Genomic DNA, 19,155 nt, shown 5'->3' on the forward strand with positions numbered 1-19,155 from the left:
TTTGCAGGTGTACTTCCTCTTAGTGAGGGAGTAGGAGCAGAGAAAGGCATGAGCCTCTGCAGGCGTGCTTTCTCAAACCAAAGGAGCACCCGATCATTCTCCTTCGCGTTGATGCTTGTCTGCTGCCTTGTTATGCTGTGCTTGAAACTTTTGCAAAGCCTCCTCTAGATCTTGCGTATACTAATCTGTTTCAAAAATCATGTCCTTGGTGCTTAGAATCTGTGGAATCTCTCTGGCACCCTTAGAATTCTTGAATGGTGCCTTTCCCATAGACATGTGAAGAGTGTTGTTGTAAGTTAACTCCACTAGAGGCAAATCATTTTCCTATTGGGTCTTGTCATTAGACGTATAAGACTTCAACAATTCTAAAACCACTGAATTAGCGATCTCCGATTGCCCGTTAGGAATGGGTAGAGGTTATAGGAGTCGTGTCGATTTGTGACTATCAAACTTTATCTTTTGACGCACCAAACACGTGCACAAATTCGTTCACATCCTTCTTGAGCTGAGGCCAGTAGAATACTTTTTAACCGCTTTCAAGGTACCCTTGATGTCTCTATGCCCAACAAAAGGAGGAATGTGACACTCCGTTAACCCCTTTTTCCTGAAAGCTCGTGTCACACACAACATGGTTTTCCGCATGAAATAACCTTCCTTGATAGTATATCCTGCAACTGTCTTCCCACTTCGTATCTGGTCAAAGATGTGTGCAAAATCAAGATCTGCAGTTTACTGATTGAGCATTTCTTCAAAGTTCTGATGATGTAACGTAACGTGATTCTTCTGTCCCGTAACGTGAACGATCTGGGAATGGAACTGAGACAAAATGTTCGTCAATCGCATTTGCAATATTCGAAAGCTACTTCTGGGACAAGAAGTATCTCAAAATTTGATGATTTGCAAGATCTATGAAATCAGCTCCAAGCAAGTAATGCCTCCACTGAGTCAGAGCGTGTATCACTCCTAACAGCTCCTTTTCATAGATCTGTGCAATCCTCTTAGGTCTAGAAAACATTCTACTCTGGTAAGCTATGACATGGCCTTCTTGCATTAAGACTACACCTAGACGGCTTCCACAAGCATCGTAGTAAACCTCGAACTGTTTCTATAAATCTAGCAATATCAAAATAGGACTAGTTGTTAGCTACTCTTTGAGTGTCTTATATGCGGCAATTTCTGAGAGTCCCCAATGCAAAGGCGAAGCAATCACCCAAATTTTCTAATGACCCATTGGTTATACGAGCACAAACCCAAAAATTTTCTAACTTCATGCACGTTCTTTAAATTTGGCCAATTCCAAATGGTTTCTACCTTGGCTGGGTCCATCTGAATACCCTTTGTTGAGACGACGTGTCCCATAAAGTATATCTCTGGCAAGAAGAACTCACTCTTTTTCTCGTTGATCACCAATTTGTGTTTCTGTAGTGCCTCAAAAACTTGTAAGAGATGTTTACTAAGATTTACTTCATTCTTGGAGAATACAATGATGTCGTCAAAGAAGGTGCCCACAAAGTGTTTGCTGAACTCTCTAAGAATCTGGTCCATCATTCTATTGAATGCTGCAGAAGCATTAGTGAGACTGCAAGGCATCATTAAATACTCCTATAACCCGAAGGATGTCCTGAATGCGGTCTTGTATACATCTCCACAAGCGATCTTGATCTGATGATAGCATCTTTTCAGATCGATTGTGCTAAAACACGAAGAACCCTGTAGTTTTTTTTTTCCCGAGAAAAAGATCCTTCTATTAGTTAATGAAACTGCCCCTAGGGCTACAACCACCTCTTCAAGAGAGGGCTACAACCACCTCTTCAAGAGAGGGCTACAACAACCATGATGGGAAGACTCTCCCGATGAAAAAACAATATATGTACAATGAGGCTAAATCAAGAAATGGGAGGATGGAAAAGCCACACAGGTGGACGATAGTGCCATTTGAGTACCTGGACCATGGTGAAAAAAGGCCCAGGACGCCAGAGTCGAAGGAAAGCCTCTCGGAGCTCCGCATGCGGTCGGAGCTGCCTCGGAGTCTCTCAAGCTGTCCTTTGAGAGTGTGGATCAGCTCTAGCCAAAGATCGCAAACGGTCTCTGCTGGTGATACAGGGCGAGCCTCAAAGACGCGGAAGAAGCGACCCGCCAGATGAACCAGAGTGTCAGGCCATTGATGAGCTCCCAACACTCCTCTCTCTCACTGCACCACTCCTGTGGAGTAAGCTCTGTGGCAGGCTGGCGTGTAGGTCGCCCCCCCCCTTGCATCACTATCATCCTGCTGGTGGAAGATAGCTCAAATTGAAGTGCCGGGCCTGTGAGAGTGGACCAAGCAGCTGCCCCCCAAGTGTACTGCGGAGCCGTGGAAAGAGCAGGCATCAATCGAAGAACACGAAGCCACACCTGCTGTGCCAAAGGACAGTCCCAAAGACAGTGACGTTGACTCTCCACAAGATGGTCACAAGCTGCACATGGAGCCGAGAGACCACTATGTACAAGCCAGCTCTCAACTGCTGTAGCTCTGTGTGCGACCAACCACTGAAACAAAGTGACTCGCCTCAGCTGTTTGGAGTCCCACAACCTCTCCCAAAAAACTGCCAAGAACTCAGCTGTGAGACCCTCCTCTTGCCAATGAGGTGCTGCAGCAGGGCGAGCATCTCTCTGTGCTGCCAGTATGTGACGTCCCAGTCGAACAATGAACTGAAAGAAAGGGACGCCTGGGTGGTCTGCAGAAGAGAAAGGGTCCCTCCAAAGCCACTCTCCAGGATCCCGCTATACTCGTGCCAGTGGACAGCTCTCCCAAGCCCACAGTCTCCAATGTCCAGTCTCAAGAGCTGTTGGGTCAGGATCGATGACACAAGTCCTCCCATAGATGCCCACCACTTGGATCCCTTGAAAACAACACTCTACCACCTGCGGGGCCTCTACTGCAACTCGCTGTAAGCGTCCCTCACCCTATAACTCGAAAAACAGGGAGGGTACAGTCTCTGAGCAAGCCCGAACTGAGATGAGAACCTCCAGTCGCATGAAGGCTCCCATCCATCTGGGTGCTGCTGGCTCGATAGGTGTGAGCCACTCAGCTGGTACTACCTCTGAAAGCCCTGCAGCTCCTCTGACAAGCCTGAAAATTGTAACCAATCACCTAAGAGCGTGCTGGACCCGCTGCCATGGGACCCTAGAAACATGAGGCCGACTACCAACCAAGTGGCCTCTCTGAGTGCTAACCATGGGGTTCCAAACAAGGGGCTGTCTCAGGCGCTCCTCCGTGTAAGTAGGTTGACTGTGCTCCAGGCCTCCCAAGATCGAAGCAAACTCATAGGAAGCGGTCCTCCAATCTCCTGCTCAAGCCAACTCTGCGCATCTCTGTGAAGATCCATCTGGTCGAAGGTCGCCAGGGGCCTCCAGCCTGAGGCACCCTAGCATGAAGCCGCTGTAGCAAGAACTCCTTCTAGGGCTCCTCACCTGGAAGAAGTCCTCTGACGATGAACTTTCCAAGAAGGGCTCTGCTATGCTGTTCTAGGTCTATGATCCCAAGCCCTCCCTGAGAACAAGGAAGAGTGATGACTTGCCAAGCCACTTTGGCCCGGGCTATCTGAGTATCACGCCCTGACCAAAGGAAGTTCCTGATCAGCCTCTCTACTTGACTGATACAAGAACTCGAGAAGATCTAGCAAGAAGTGATGTACCGCATAGTAGCCAACAATACCTGGTTGGCCACTTCAACTTTGCCTGCCAGAGAAAATCGTGCGGAGCTCCAATGTAACAACTTCCTCCTGATAGAGAGGAGGAGGGGAGCAATTTTCTACTCAGGAGACAAGTCCAAACCAACCTGACAGCACAAGTACCGAAGTGCAGTCCCTAGGGGAATCCACCTGAAACCCTCACTTGGCATCCAATCGGGCACAGGAGCACTACCAACTGAGAAAGTCACTGTCTTTCTCCAGTTGATCAGTGCGCCAGATGCACAACAGAAGGTCTCTAGAGCTTGCTCACACCTGTGAAGGTTGGCCTCCTGGCCATCCAAGTACAAGGCTGAGTCGTCTGCAAACTCAGCGTCCAGTAGCTCATCTCTCTGAATAGGAAGTGCTAAGCCCCATAAACCAACCTGCTGCGACACCAAAAACCTGCTCATCGCCTCAGCATAGAACAGAAAGAGGAAGGGGGCAAGAGGGCAGCCCTGTCTGACCGAACGTGTGAGCATGAAACGATCACCTCTACCTCCTGACAAAAGTACCTATCCGTGTGCCCGTCTGTAGAAAGATGACACCCCTCTGATCCAAGCATTTGAGAAGCCCATCCTGCGTAGAGTGCTCTCCAGAAAGTCCGAATCAACTCTGTCGTAGGCCTTCTCAAATCGAGAAGAAGAATCACTAGATCCTCACCACGGAGCCGCACTAGGGTAGAAGCCTCCCAAAAAGTAAAGACGTTGTCAAGGATACTACGCTCCTTGACAAAACCTGTCTGAGTCCCATGTATAAGGCTCTCTAGAAGTGGCTGAATCCTCAAACTCAAAGCCTTGGCAAGAATTTTGTAGGCTGAGTTGAGGATGGTGATGGGGCGCCACTATCGAATCTCATCCAAGGAGCCACCCTCCTTGGGAATGAGGTAGATCAGGCTCTCACTCATGTTGTTAGGCATCTCTTCTGTGTGCAAGATGTACTGAAAAGCACTACAGAGATCTGGGCCAAGCAAGTCCCAGTACTCCAAGAAAAAACTGGGAGTCAAGCCATCCTCACCTGGACAGCTACCACGGGGGAGTGCACTAAGAGCCGTGTGCAACTCCTCAAGTTGAAGTGGTAGCTCAAGCCTCTGACACATCTCCTCAGTCACAAAGACAAGGCATCTGTGCCCACACCCGCTCTCTGCATGCATCCTGACGCTCTGATTGGGGCTCTGCAGACAGTAATCCACGGTAAAAGTAAGTAGCAACTGCACGCATGTTCTCTGGCTCAGAAGAAACTGACTCGTCGGGCCTCCTCAGCTGATTGACCTTGGCATGCGTAGGCCGAGGTCCCACTGCCTCAAAGATAGCACCAGTCACTCTGTCATCCACGTGCGTCCACTGAGATGCCTATCGATGGAATGGCGCCGCTCCTCTGTGCTAACAAGCTCCGGGCGAGCCTTCTGTAATAGCTGCTCCTCCAACCAAGGACTGTCTGGATGCTACTCTTGCATCCTCTACAAGGAAGCAATGCCCCGTCGAAGACGTCAAAGACGCTGCTCCTCCTCTCTCGCTGCAGCCAGGCGAGCCAAAGGCTCCTGAAAAAAGAATCGACTAAGTTGAGCTAGTCCTGAGGCCACTGTGTCAGCAGGAGAATCCTGCATGTCTAAGCTCTCTGTCCAAAGAGCCTCCACTCGATCTCTGAGTGTAGAGTCCAACAAGACCCTCTCAGGGATGCGAAGCATCGTGCTCCCCCTCCTTTGCCTATTTGCCATTGTGAGGATCACCGGTGCATGGTCCGAGAAGGAAGTCCCTACCAGAATGCCAACTGTCCCACCCAAGTCACGAAAGTGGTCACTAGTGTAGAAGCGATCTATCCGCGATGGATTCACTCCTCTCACTCTACGGTCCGAACAAGAGAAGGCCAGGCTGTCTGGGGGCCTCACAAAGCTAGAATGCTGCCACACATCCGAAACCCTCAGAGTCATACAAAACCTCTCCCAAGCTGCCAGCTCAACTCCATGCACAGTAGCATGGCTACCAGAGGGGTCCTCCAACATGTTGAAGTCACCCCCTATGCACCACTGCTCTGCCTGCGACAGTGACTCAACAATTTGTGACCAAAACTCTGCTCGTGCACTCGCCACAATGGGCGCATAGATGTTTAGGAAGCCCACAAGGCAACCCTGAACCTGCATAGTGATCAACTGAGACGTGCCTGGCAAAATAATCCCTGTGCCCACAATGGCCTGCTGCAAAGAATCCACAATAGTCATACATACCCCACCGTGGATGCCTCCAGGTCCAAAAGCAGCTGACCAAAAAGTATCATATCGTCCACGCAAAAGTGTGACCACAACGTCTAATGCGGCTCTAACACAGATGATGCTCCTGTAGCATAAAGAGGTCAATCTCTTCTCCCACAAGGCATCGCTGAAGCTCTTGACGTGGTCGGCCCCTCTGACGCTGAAACTGGGGTCCACCTAATCCCTGCACATTCCATGAGAGGATCCTCATGGGGAGCGAGAGAGAACAGATATTGCTGCAGCAACTAAACGTGCTATCTTCGAGGCTGGCTTGGATGGGGAGTAATCCGCATCCGAGCGTCCTCTAGATAGGCGTGACTGCGAAGAGTGCCTGGCTCAAGCTCAAGTAGACCGAGCTGTGCGTAGAGCAGCCTCCTCTGTCCAGGAGTCCCCATGAATGTGTGCATAGCATGGCGGGCACTACGTATCAACGAAGAAGTGAACCACAATGTGTGTACATCCTGCTGCATCTAGAGGGGTCACATCAAACTTGGCCAACGGCCAAAGAGTCTGAAGCATGTCTGTAACTCCTAGGTCTCCCATGTGATGAGAGAACTCTAGGGCGTGTGTCTGTAGCCACTCCAACGCTGAGTCGAGAGTCCACTCAGTTTGGTCCCTGCCGCAAAGAGGAAAGAGAAGTCAACCATTGAGTCCAAGGCCTCTATCCCCCTAGCTGCAAGGAACATAACATGAACCCTGAAGCAGGTTGTTCAAGGTTTGGTGAGGAGTCGCTGAGAAAGCGTGTAAAGTCGTAGGCAAAGAAATCCCATCGGCGCCGAATGTTGAAGCTCGTCAGACCACGAGGAACTGCTGCAAAGGGAGACGACTGTACCAGAAGAGGGGGTCGCAAGAAAGGCTAACCCTCTCTCGCCAAGCGACTCGTAGCAAAGGCACTGCCAAGAGATCTCCTAGCAGCCGAAGGCGGCCCTGCCCCCTGGCTCGATTGTGGGACTGGAGCGGGAGGGGGGGGAGAAGAGGGGCGAGGGGGATCGGCAAAAGTAGGGAGGCGAGGCGGAGGGAACAGGAGGCGCGGGGGGGGGGGGGGGGGGGGGGGGGGGGGGGGGGGGCTGAAGAGGAGGGGGGGGAACCTCAGGAGGAGGGGGGGCTGTTGAGGGTGAAGCTGGGGTGGAGGCTGGAGCAAGGACCTCGTCTTGCTGAAGAGGACCAAATCCCTGTGGGAACCCACTACTGCTGGGCAGACGCCTGAGGACCACTCTGAGTGCCAGGCTGTCGCTGAGGCCCCTATCATCGTCGACCACGAACCCTCCTCCGGTGGAGCCCCAGGCTCGGAGGGTGGCTTTGCCTGTGTGCTCTGTGTCTCTGCTTGCTGCTGCTGGCCAGTCCTTGAAGGCTGGGGCTGGGCCTGTGGTGTAGGTCGGGGCCTCCTCCGTGGACAGGCCTTCGCAAGATGGCCCATCTGTCGACAAATGAAGCACTGATTCGGGAGGCCCAAATACTCCATGCTCTGTCTAAACCAACCCCCACTCACCCGAGGAAGTAGGATGACCTTTGGGAGAGTGTGGGTGTCCCTAACCAGAATGCGAACTGAGGGAATGCTGGCCGCCTTGGCAGCTACTGAGGCTGCCGTGCGAGGTGTCTCCAGGATAGTCCCAATCGCTGAGCCTATCCTGGACAAAATTGGTAGGTACTCCTCCGCAAACAAGGAAAGCAGACGGAGATGGGAAGGTCTGCCTCCTCTACTAGAACATTTGAAGCAGGGTCAAAACCATGTCTCCATTGTCGAAAGTGGGCTGGTACTGCTCGGATGGTCAATGAGCTCATGGCGATGACCTTGGATGCCATCTCGGAGGTCTCAAACTCGATCTGATAATAGCCTCGTCCGAGGAACTGAACGTCCAAGATCTTACCCACCTCTGCAAGAAGGTGGGCTTGGAGAAGATCACGCAGCTCTCCTCTGCTGGGTCTCGTACCGAGAATCTTGCAGATGATGGAAGTCGCCTGCAGGCGGTCCACCTCTGCTGCTAGGCTCGCTTGCTCTGTCTGTGAGAGAGCAAGTCGAATGGTGGGCTCAGCGGGGTCGAGCGAAGGGGCTTCCGTGGAGTCCCTCTGTGGCGGAGCATGAGCCTCCATTTGTGTCTGCTGCTGTGAAGAAAGCGGAGATCGTGTTGGACCGAGCACGTCGAGGGTGCCGGCGAGACCAATCAAGCTGGAAAGAGGAGTCGATGGAATGTAGAAGAAAGCTGGTGGTCGAGGCACACGATAGGCAGGCGGGGGGTTGGGTAGCGGCGGGCGGGACGGGTGGGCAACGGGCGGGAGGATGCAGCGGAAGGTGTAGCGGGCAGCGAGTGGCGTGGCGGGCTAGTGGGGCTGGGGGGAGCTGCGGACAGCTGCAGCGCGCAGGGGGCGGGCTGAGGGCTGCGGGAAGGAGGAAGGGGATGAAGCACCATGAGGGCGGGGGCAGGGGGGATAGCGATGGCGAGAGCAGGGGGGTACGGACAACAGCAACAAGCAGCGATGGTGAAGAACCCTGTAGTTTGTCAAGTATATCATTGATCTTGGGTATTGGAAACCTGTTCTTGATGGTAACTTTATTGAGAGCATGTTTGAGCATTACCTTTACGGAAAGACGCCCCCTTTCGTACCTTGGAGGCTTTTGAGAAATGACCCCCCAGAGAAAGCTGTGTCAAATTGTTGTATGTAGGCAAGAGCTCAATGGGCATCCTTGAAGCTTGAAAAAATGTGAAACCGTATGGCATGACTCCCATCCTTGAACTCTTTGGTCTTCTTTTTCTTCCTTTCCAAGGAATCATACTGAGTTGGTCTCATGAGGTGGTTCTGTTTCTTACCATAGATAGTCTCAAAGGCACAAGAATGGTTGTTCGAACTATTTGAAGAGGACGAGATGTCCTCAAAACTGCTAGAATTCTTTCTGCGCTTTCTAGACTTCTGCCTGGATCTGCTTTTCTTTCTTTTCTTGGCCTTTCTTCACTTCTTCGTCCTCTTTTCCTCCTCATTGGAATCCGAGTAAGAATCCTCTGAACTTTCTAAAGACGAAGATGAAGCCGGAGAACTTGGATCATCCTCGACGCGAACACGCTTCTTGGATCCACTAGCCTTTTCGAAAGTTGATTTCTTGTCTAGGTAGCGAGGGTAATCCTTTGATTTGTTTTTCTTCTGAGAGTGCCTTTTCCTCTTTGTCAGCTGGTTGACTTTTTTTTCAAGAGTGTCGTAAAACTCTTCTTGTAAGGTGCAGCGGAAGTGAATGTTGAACTTTGCTCAAGATGAGTGCTCCGAACTGTGCTCAAGGTTCCTTTTACTTACGGAAGGGAGAGCCTTCCGTTCCTTTAATGAGAGAGTGCAAGTGATCACAAACAAAGTGGATAAACACTGTGAATGAAGGTGCTGAAACTGAGAGATAGAGAGAGAAGAATATGACACCAGAATGCTGTCAAACCCTCCTCCGAAGGCTCCACTCTCTATGGCGAGAGCGGTCTACTATTGATTGCACAAATCTCTACAATGCTTGGACTTGCCGACAATATCGACGACAACGACGAGACGGGGGCTGAAATTTGAAAATGCTAATGGCTGAAATCTGCAAATCTTTATCTGTTGATATTTGACTCTATGTCGGTGACGATGTCGATGACGACGATGCGACGACGACGCGCTGAAAACGCAGATGCTGAAATCTGCGTTTTCCGGGCTGAATCTGCAAATTGCGTTGGATCTGACCGTGCGGCAAGGATCTGCTGACTGCTGAAAACTGAAAACGCTAATGCTTCTTGGTGTTCCGTCGCGGTGAATCTGCAAAACGCTGAAGTGTTATGCTGATGCAAAAATGGTAGTGCTGAAAACTGTTTGCTGCGGGGAATTTGCTAACGCTAGGGCTGTTGTGTGGTCTTGCTGTCGCCAGGCTGCTGCAATGCAAAAACGCTAGGCTGATCTTGGTCTTGGTGCAAAAACTCTAGGTCTACTGGGGGGTTCCTGCAGAGAAGTTGCCTGTTGAACCGAAGTTCCTGCTGCCTCTTCTGCCCAAAAGTGCTAGCGCTAGTTTGCTTATGTACTTGTTGAATCACTGAAGTTTGCTGCTGCAAAACGCTGGATCACTGCTGTCCTAAAACGCAGAAATGCTGCCTTTCAAAAACGCTGGCCTGCTGGACACAAAACGCTGGTTCTGTTGGACACAAACGCTGGACTTAGGGGGACTGAAATCGCTGATATTCCAGGCTAAAAAACGCTGAGGTTGATAGCTTGAAAAACACTGAACTTAGGCCTTTGAAAACGCTGGAGTTTCTGAGTCTGCAAGCGTTAATGTGAGGGGCTGCTGGCGAGGGGAGTGGCTGCTGAAAACGCTGAAGTGGGGGCCTTCAAAACGCTGGGCTTCTTGCTGAAAATTGCCAGGCTTTGCTGGTTCTTGCTTGAGAAGTTGCCTGTTGAGCAAGTGCTCCTGCTGCCTCTTCTGCCAGAAAGTGCTAGCGCTAGGTTTCTATATATACAAGTTTATGAAATTTGCCCTACTTAGTTCCCAACAAAAGTCACTTAAAAAATAATAAGTGAAAAATGTCAAAAATAGGGAAAATAGGTCTATGCATTGTAAAAATGCTCTTGATGGGTTCTGATGGAAATCTGATGATCATGCTGTGTGCAACCAGAGGATATGCATCTAATTTAAGTGTTTGGGCATGCACGGTCTGCGAATAGACTCACAAAAGTGCCAGAACACTTCTTTATTTAGGCCGACTGAAGTGAACTGAACCCATGTCAAGAAGTAGCTTGTCCACGTACACATAGGGTTAGATGTGCACGTGAGATCCCCTCCTTTTCAAAGTGAGGTACTGGTACCGAACTGTATGGCGTCGAGGGAGATTGCCAACAGTGTCTAGAATCCTGGAAAGGACTCTTCGCCGGCCCACTCTGATGTGTGGATTGGGCGATACTTGAACTTCATAAAACTCTGCAACGCTTGCTTCTTTGGGCCACGCCGAAAGCGACACAAAGTCATCTGTGGCTCCTTCAATGCTTCAACTTTGTCTATAGTCATGCGTCTACCTTCTTCAAGAATCTCCGAGGATAAAAATTCCTGAAACCACTTCCAACACAAAAACATGAACATACCCATTCCATGTAAAGTGACTGGAAAAATACCAATCTTTCAAAAAAACTGTGCATGCAATAATGTAGATGAACAAACTGGCGGAGTGCCAAACCGTTCATCAAACACACGCAAACAATGAGGTCGAATCTTGACTTTCTGATCTAAATCTATCAACTGTGGCAAAACACAATGGAAATGCCGATGCTTTATGCTCAATCCTTCTTGTTCTCTTTCGGATATTGTGTCATGCCAAGGAAGAGACATGGAATGTGAATTCCTTGAATGCAAACATTTCATCTTTTCATGAATCCGCATACATCCGTGCTCATTCATGAGTGAATCGTGCTGAGCGTACAATATGTCATGCATGTGAAAAGGGATCACATAAGGACGGTGACTAAAATACAAGAAAACATCACGAATGAAACACTCGAACAATCCTTGCTGACTTATCATTCGAACACATAATACTTCCTTTGGGGGTTCTTTGGACGTCGACTCGAGAGCCAAGATTGGTTCTTTGTGATCAATCAAATCTGCATGTGGGGTGCTGTGGAACTCGACTCGAAAGCCAATATCTCGGTTCGTCGTGATTGATCGACTCTGCAACGAGGTTAGCTTCGCTAGAAAAAGCATCAACTAAACCATTATCCTTGTGAACAATCACATCGTGATCATACAAATCATCATGCTCGTGAGAAATCACATCTTGATCATGCAAATCATGTGTGTCATGCTTTGGAAAAGAAGAGACTGCGAGAGTCTCCTTTTCCCGAATCTCTTGCATCTGTGCCTGTACTTGAGAAAAGAATCGGAACAAGGCGGCTTTCCTTTCGGTGTGCTCATGCTCTGTGGCTGCCATTCTTTCTTCGTGTTCATGCTGTATTTCTGCTTTTCTTTTTACGGCCTCCAAGCGTGCTTGCTCGCGCTCACGCTCGAAGTCGGTCATTCTTTCTGCTTATCTTGCTTTGTGTTCTAACTTCCTGTCCATCATCATCTTATCGAAAGCCTCCATAGGAGTTAGTGCAATCCTTGGCGTATATGGGGAAGGGGGAGGGTCAGAAAAACCTCCTGGTGGGGAAAACTCTTCTTCGCCACGCCCATGCTCACCACCTCCATGCGAAGTATCCATTCCGCTTCGGGTGATGACCATCCACTGAAGTCGTGGGTTCTTAAGTTCATGAGGAACTTGGGTTCTTGTGGGTCTTAGGTTCTTGGGTTCTTGGGGTTCTTCTTTAGCTTGCAATCTGTGTTAGAGAAGGATCTTCTCTTCACCCGAGTTCTTCTCTTTTCCGCGGATACACCCCTTTGCGGCCTTGCTCTCACACCAAGGTCGATTGGCCGGCCGCTAAGTGCACGATCCGCTCTCAATGAGTGAAAGAGGCACAAGGGGAGGTTGGACAAGCCCTTCTTTCTTGGGTTTCCTGTCACTCTTCAAAAACACGATTAGTAATCGACATGCCCAAGAGAACTTGGGTTACATGCGACTGTAACAAGCAAAAAACAATTATGTGGTTCTTTCCTTAAGTGATACAAAACACTGCCAAAGCTCTGATACCAATGTAAGGTGTAGGGGAAGTGAATGTTGAACTTTGCTCAAGATGAGTGCTCCGAATTGTGCTCAAGGTTCCTTTTACTTACGGGAGGGAGAGCCTTCCGTTCCTTTAATGAGAGAGTGCAAGTGATAACAAACAAAGTGGATAAACACTGTGAATGAAGGTGCTGAGATTGAGAGATAGAGAGAGAAGAATACGACACCAGAATGCTGTCAAACCCTCCTCCGAAGGCCCCACTCTCTATGGCGAGAGCAGTCTACTATTGATTGCACAAATCTCTACAATGCTTGGACTTGCCGACGATGTCGACGACGATGAGGACGACGACGACGAGACGGGGGCTGAAATTTGAAAATGCTAATGGTTGCAATCTGCAAATCTTTATCTGTTGATATTTGATTCTATGTCGGTGACGATGTCGATGACGACGATGCGACGATGACGTGCTGAAAACGCAGATGCTGAAATCTGCGTTTTCCGGGCTGAATCTGCAAACTGCGCTGGATCTGACCGTGCGGCAAGGATCTACTGCAGGAAGGTGAGATCTGTGAGGTTTGGGACTTCTACTGCCATATCTGACTGCTGAAAACTGAAAACGCTGATGCTTCTTGGCGTTCCATCGCAGTGAATCTGTAAAACGCTGAAGTGTTATGCTGATGCAAAAATGCTAGGGCTGAAAACTATCTGTTGCGGGGAATTTGCTAACGCTAGGGCTATCCTAAGGTCTTGCCGTCGCCAGGCTACTGCAATGCAAAAACGCTAGGTCTGCTGGGGGGGGCGGGGGGGGGTGTGTTTCCTGCTAAGAAGTTGCCTGTCGAACCGAAGTTCCTGTTGCCTCTTCTGCCCAAAAGTGCTAGCGCTAGTTTGCTTATGTACTTGCTGAATCACTGAAGTTTGCTGTTGCAAAACACTGGATCACTGCTGTTCAAGGATAGCAAGTACTAGGCGATCCTAGTGAGGGCTAGTTCAAGCATAATAGGAAGCAGACAATCCTAGCGAAGGGCAGTTCAAGCATGCCGGTGCATGGCAGCCCCAAAAGCTGCCATTTTCAGCCAAGACGCCCACACACACAGATGAGGAACTCGCCACTTGTCCAAAAACAACCCATTAGAGGCTCAATCAGAAGAAGAAAGTGCAGACACTTGGCACTTAGGCTCTGTCTCCATCTCTCTCGACCCCATCTCTACCTTTGAGTCTCTCTTATCTCCTAATTACTCTCTCTAATATCTACATTATCTATGTGCTGAGATTCTGGTTTGCAAAGCTGAAATTTACTCTTTTGTTGTTCTGCATTGCCTGCGGTTACATTTCAGGAGACAGTCCGGTTGTCTCCTGTCGCTTGCTAGGGAGATTAGATGGATTTTACATTGGCTCTTGGGTAGCATCTCATGGTTGGACAATTACGATTTGGCTTACTACGGTGCTATCTGAGCATGCCCGAGTTTGTTTGCACTTAAGATTTCAGACTTCCTTTATGCCTTAAAGAGGATCAAACATCCCTGACTGGGTGTTGCAAGATGTTTTATTGTCTAGGATGTTTGGTCGCTTATTAGTTCTACAGATAGCGACTCATTTGGTTGCATGCATTACTACGTCTTCTTAGGCTTGTAAACAGGCGGTTGGGACATAGCGACGAGCTCTGTTTTGCAGGGGGAGAGTTATTGGGTCGTTTGGGATGCATTTGTAGACAACTTGAGATGTCTCCTAAAAATGGGTTTTTGGGTGAGTGCAAGATTGACACTAGACAGACTCTTAGCCATATTTAGACAGAGAAATCCAGATTTTCCTATCATGCTTTGGTACCGACATGGATATCCAAGGTGGATAGGATGAATAAGGATGTCTGTGCACATTTCAGGGAGCGTTCCATGGGGACTTCTTTTAGGGCCTTGCGTGATTCTATAGACAGGTTACATACGGATTATGATGAGGTCCTTGACATACCTTCAGATTATTTTGAGCTTTTGTTTACTGCAGATCAGTTGGCTGTTGATGTTATGCATGCAAGAGAGAAGGTTTGGTCTCATGTTCAGCTGGTTCCAGAGGCTATGCGTTACAATTTATTGGCTCCTTTCACGATGCAGGAGATGCATGATGCAATGGTTGGTATTGATCATGCCTCTTGTCCCGGAAAGGATGGGTTGACATGAGAGTTTTTCTTGTAGTTTTGGGATGTGCTTAATCTTGTTTTGCTCTCTAGTTTGCAACATATTTTTGTTACAGGAGAGATGCTTCCCACTAAGGCTGTCAGGGCATGTGCTTGAGACCGTTTTTGCTTGATCTCATCCATGCTTCACAGAGAGGTTTTGTGCATGATCGATGCATTTTGGACAAAGTTTTCACCATTTATGAGGCAGTTGAGTAGGCACGACTGTTGGAACAGCAAGTAGCTATCATGCTTCTTGACTTTGAGAAGTCTTATGATAGAGTTGATTGGGGTTTTCTGGAGGGCACCATGCAGAGGATGGGCTTCCTTTTGCAGTGGATTTCTGGAGTTGTTGCGTTATAATATATATCGTATCGCTTCAGTGCTCTCACAATAAAAGGCCACATTGGGCGGAGATTTCACCTATCTCACTCTATCTGGCAAGGATGCCCTTTGGCACCTTACCTGTTTCTGCTTTTTGTTGAGGCCATGTTGCTCTTTTTGCATTGCAGGACTCCATATTTGCGAGGTCTTGCTATGATATTGGATGGCTCACCAGATTTGTTTTATCATGTCACTAATTTTGGCCATTGCAGGGCTGATGTGCAACTATTTGCAATTGTTGGAACATGTTGGCCGAAATTTTGCAGGAGCAGCTTCAATTGATGGCTGAATTTTTGCAGAGCTTGAACATGAAGTGTTTAATCTGTGCATCCTCGCTTTCTTGTGCTCTTTACATTGGCTTGTTTGAGTTTGTTGTTGGCTTATTGCTCTGCTCTTTGCTCGCTCTACTAGGTTTCTACATCAGGTTTTCAAAGGTGGTGTCATTAGAGCCTTCTTCACTGCCTTCTTGGAGCTCCCTCCCTAGCACTGGTCCTCAGGAGCCACCTTCAGCAAGTGGACTGGTTAATAGCTCCTTGTTAGCTCGAGTGCAGTATTTTGTTGCTCACCTTTGGACACCCTTTTGCAGTTTCTTGGTGCTGTCAGTTGATTCTTCTCCCTCATCTTTGTCATCAATTGCTCTCTCCCTTCTGTTTATCCTTTGCTTCTTGCTATCAGATTGTACCAGTTGGCGAGCAATGCCCGTCGTTCAAGTTCTTGCCATTGTAGATGTTCCTTGTCCTTTTCATCGTTGGTGGCTTTTGGTGGTTCAGGTTTTTGATTTACAATTGCTGAATATGCTTTTGGTGGAAGTGTTAGACTTACACCACTCTGCTGCTTCACAGGTCTAGGGCATACTTGTACGGCTAGTATGTCTCCGGGCTGGCCACCCATAGTCTAGGTTTCTCCTGGTCCGGCCGCCCGAGTTCGGGACGTGCCGCCCACTTTGTCCGGGTGCCCACATATATTTCCATATATCATTTTTCTGTTGGGTCGTGGTGATTTTTATCAGGCCTTGCCCTACCTCCCCTTGGGCACCTATTTATTGGGCAGGGGGGGTACCCACTTCCACATCTCATCTCACAGAGATCACACATCTGATTGTATTGGGTCTTTTGCTCATCGTAGTCATGGGGGGACTGATCGCCCCCTCGTCACAATACCTTGCGTTTGTGTCTACTCTCTCTCTCTCTCTCTCTCTCTCTCTCTCTCTCTCTCTCTCTTCCGCACACGCGCACTCTCACATGGTGTCAGCAGCTTCAGGCTTTGCATTGTTCCAAGGCGCTTTTCAGCAAGAGGTTCCTCTTCCCAAGCGATCACAACAGCCAGCGTTTCTGCAAAACAGCCAACGATCTCTGCAAGAGGGGGTGGCGCCATCATATGGACAACTTCCATCGCGAAGGAATGCTTTGCCACTTACGTTTTTGCAAGAAACATCAGATTTGCTGATTTCCCTGCTAGCGCTACCATTTCTAGACATCTTGTTGCGGAAAACTCCTCCAGATCCATTTGCGTTTTTGACCTTCACCTACGTTTTTGGGTTTCGAGCCCATTTTCGGCGGTTTTATTGGTCACTTTGTGTCGTTGACACCTTCCACAAGTCGCTGGGCACCTAGGGTACCCATCAAGCCTTTGTTTTGCCAGCAAACAGAAGGTTTTTGGTGCCAAAAAGTGCAGCAAACGTGAGCTGCAAATTGACCTGCGTTTTTGCAGCAGGAGGGCAGCGCTCAGCTTCTGGACCTCGGATCTCACCACCACCTACCTGGTTTGCATCTGGTGCATTCCCGGTGAGTATCCTCTTCGTCTTCATAAGATTTCAGCCATTACCCCTTGCTGTTTTCTCTGTTTTCAGCCCATCTGGGGCAGTGACAGCGATTCACCACCCCTCCCTACACCCTCTGCATCGCTCCAGATTTTTCCGGGAGTGTACGAGCACGGTGAAATTCGCTGGACAGCATCGTTTTCATCACCTCGTAGTTGCGTTTTTGGGTGGACAGCAAACACATGGCTTGTGTTTTTCACAGAGGATGAAGTTACCTCTTGCCAGGACACCATCCGGTGGTGGTCCGTGCGGTTTCTTAGTGACTGCTGCAACACACGGTAGCTTCGACATTGGCTTGATCATACACGGGCGTCAGATCCTTGGGAGATCCATTCATTCCAGCCATCATTCGGTGGTTGCGCACTCCAGAGGGGGTGGTGACTTGTGGTTTGCTATGGACACACCTATGCAATCATGAGAGGAGTTCACACCAGATATGGCCATGCTCATGGCATATGGAATTCCGAGATTCCTAGAGAGGACAGTACCATCTTGGGTGGACAGACACTTACCACTTGACCTCGACACATCAGATCACTTGCTTACGCAGGAGCATCTACATGGACTTAGGGAGAGGATCTTGGATCTCACTTGCTTAGGTAGGAGCATCGACATGGACTTAAGGAGAGGATCTTGGATCTCTTCTTGGACAGGTTCATTGCCTGGATCTACTAACTGGAGTGGGACTTCAGTGCTTTGGACTCTCTTGGAGAGTTTACCCACGAGATGCGGGAGATCAGGCATTACGTGACTACATTCGGAGTCACCCGGAGCTTGGCTTGGATGGTAGTGCTATTGCTCTTCTACACTCCTGATCATTTGGATTACTACCTTTAGAGTTGCTTATACTCACCCTCGGTAACCTTACAAAAGACTTATCCCCCGACCTGGACAGTAGGCCACTCCCAGCTCATTCACATAAGAGCCACATTGAGATGCGGTTTGGTGGCGTTGGTGTGGATTCTGTTTTGGTTGACACCGGAGGATTGGAGGCAGAGATACAAGCAAGACGGCGCAGACAGATTGGTCTGGCCTTTCCTCTTCTCAGAGGATCTTCATAGCGCAGACTGCTCAGTCTGGCTTCCCTACTTCTACAGGATGATTACGGTGCAGCAGTTTGGTCTGACCACACCTCTTCTCAGAGGCGAGAAGAGGCCCTTCACAGCTCAGACTGTTGAGCCTAGCTTTCCCCTGATCTTGGATTACCCTACCTACTGATAGGACACCATCCGGTGGTGGTCCGTGCGGCCTATCGGTGACTGGTGCAGCTTACGATAGCTTCTACAGTGCAGACTGCTTAGTCTGGCTTTCCTTGATTTGGAGGACGTTTATTGCGTAGGTTACTACATCTGGCCTTCCTGGAGTTTTACACAGCTTAGCCACCTGGCCACACTTGGTTATAGGTTCATGCATTGACAGGCTTCTGTGCATTCTCATGACGGTTCCTGGGCTTCTCCATTTTCTCCAGACGGTTTGACCATAGACACCACAGATCCTATTGGGCAGGACACTTGCAGGTCTATTGGCATTTCTTTTACGACAAGGAGTTGTTTTCACACTCAGTTCGGGATCTTCACGCAGTATCTTCACCCAGTATCGACGACGGAGTACATCAGTTTGCTACACTGCTCGTGATGGCATCTTTCCACGGAGATTTCTTGGCGGTTGGGACACCCCAGACTGCTGCTACACTCGCGGAGTTCGCCGGAGTATTGTCCTTCAGTGGACATCGCAGCAAACATCTTCATCATTTTCCTCACATCTTCGGCTTCATGCGGTTTGTTCAGCATCAGGTGCTAAGAGGGGGTGTTAGACTTACACCACTCTACTGCTTCACAGGCCTAGGGCATACTTGTACGGCTAGTATGTCTTCGGGCTGGCTTGGTCCGGCCGCCCGAGTTTGGGACCGGCCGCCCATTTTGTTCGGGCGCCCACATATATTTCCATATATCATTTTTCTGTTGGGTCGTGGGGATTTTTATCAGTCCTTGCCCTACCTCCCCTTGGGCACCTATTTATGGGGCTGGGGGGTACCCACTTCCACATCTCATCTCACAGAGATCACAAAGCTGATTGTATTGGGTCTTTTGCTCATGGTAGTCATGGGGGGCTGATCGCCCCCTCTTTACCATACCTTGCGTTTGTCTCTCTCTCTCTCTCTCTCTCCTCTCTCTCTCTCTCTCTCTCTCTCAGTTTCAATTTCAGTAGTCGAGAGATGTATTACCAGATGTATAGT

The 19,155-nt window shown here is 49.2% G+C and overlaps 1 protein-coding gene across 2 annotated transcripts in view; it reads left to right on the plus strand.

Annotated features, from left to right (window-relative positions):
- The window catches only part of GLY1 (NAD-dependent glycerol-3-phosphate dehydrogenase family protein), an 85,915-nt gene that overhangs the window by 11,845 nt on the left and 54,915 nt on the right, over positions 1 to 19,155 (plus strand). The gene's annotated exons all lie outside the window — the stretch shown is intronic.

The sequence above is a fragment of the Adiantum capillus-veneris genome, chromosome 7, assembly GCF_014529385.1.
Source record: "Adiantum capillus-veneris isolate H3 chromosome 7, ASM1452938v2, whole genome shotgun sequence".
NCBI classification, from domain to species: domain Eukaryota; kingdom Viridiplantae; phylum Streptophyta; class Polypodiopsida; order Polypodiales; family Pteridaceae; genus Adiantum; species Adiantum capillus-veneris.